The following is a 1683-nucleotide window of genomic DNA, read 5'->3' on the forward strand; positions in this document are numbered from 1 at the left end:
TTTTCCACATCCTGAATATGGAAGTGGAAAAGGAATGAAAAAGATGAAAAATAAAGTCGCGAACGAAGTCTCATAATTTTGGATACATTATTATTGAATGTTGGTAGACAATAGAAAAAATCCGGGAATAGTTAACTTTAATGAAATTTCTCGAATTCAGCAACATTAATAATATATATATATATATATATATATATATATATATATAATTTAAAGAGTTAAAACAGTAAGGGTTATGAGATTACTATATACTTCATCTCAACATTCATGTTATTAAGCGTATGTTATTAAGCGTAGATAAAAAGTATAATTTTTATTTTGAAACCCTTTTCACTCAATGGCAGAAGATAAACTATAACTAGTTATTTCTTATGAAAACGAATAATTGGAAACTTCTTACTAAAAGTAAATGTAAATTTAGAGTTTATAATAATTTTGAAATATTACTCAAACAACTATATAATTTATAATGATTGAAAATCCTTTCGCAAAGTGTCAGCCAAAATACACCATAATGGCAAAATGAAATTTAAAATTTTGGAAGTTTTATATATATATATATATATATATATTGTAGATATATTAGTAGATAGATATAGATTCCACTGTATATATATATATATAATATATATATATATATATATATGGTATATATATAAAAATAAATAAATATACATATACATATTTATATACATATATAATATTCGAAAACTAATGGATATAAAAAATGAAAAAAATAAATAACAACTAAGACAACATCAACAACAACAACAAAAACAGCCATCCTAATGAACCCGAAGATGATTATGAAGATTCCTTTCAAATCCCCCCAAAAACGAGTCCTGCAACACGAGACATGGCGTGACCACAGAGTCCTATATCTATAGCAGTGTAGGGGCAGAGAATTTTACCCAAACAACAGAATGATTGATGGTCTTATGAGCCTCTAATTAAGGATATAAACAACTCAATGGGAGAATTGTTGATGGAAACTACGCATGCGTAGAGATTATGCGTGTCTATAATTTGGCGGATTCTGTTTATGTGATTATGTTGTGATATATGCGTATATGGATGGGAGTATATGTTGTATGCGTATGATTGGAAGGAGGTAACGAACGTTAATACTATAGTGTATATACTTCAACATGTACACATACACACACATTTATATATACATATATCTAAGAAAGAGCAAGTGTCTGGCAATAAATATATATATATATATATATATACATATATATATATATATATATATTATATATATATATAAATATATATATATATATATATATACACACACACACACACACATATATATATATAAATATATATATATATATATATATATATATATTTGCATATACATTTATAAAGATATACAGTTATCATCATCATCAGCCGTTGCTAGTCCTCTGCGGGACAAAGGCCTCGGACATGTCATTCCACACACACACACAACTATATATATATATATATATATATATACATATATATATATACATATATATATATATATATATATATAAACAACTGTTCCATAACATCACTGCAACATTATCAACATTTCAATACCTAAGCAACTTTAAGAACTAATAATCGTAAATCAAATCCAGAAAACTATTTATGATTCCCATCAATCATTTCTTTATAAATTATGCATCATATCAAACTCACAGCTAT

The sequence above is a fragment of the Palaemon carinicauda genome, chromosome 4 (genome assembly GCF_036898095.1).
Source record: "Palaemon carinicauda isolate YSFRI2023 chromosome 4, ASM3689809v2, whole genome shotgun sequence".
NCBI lineage: Eukaryota > Metazoa > Arthropoda > Malacostraca > Decapoda > Palaemonidae > Palaemon > Palaemon carinicauda.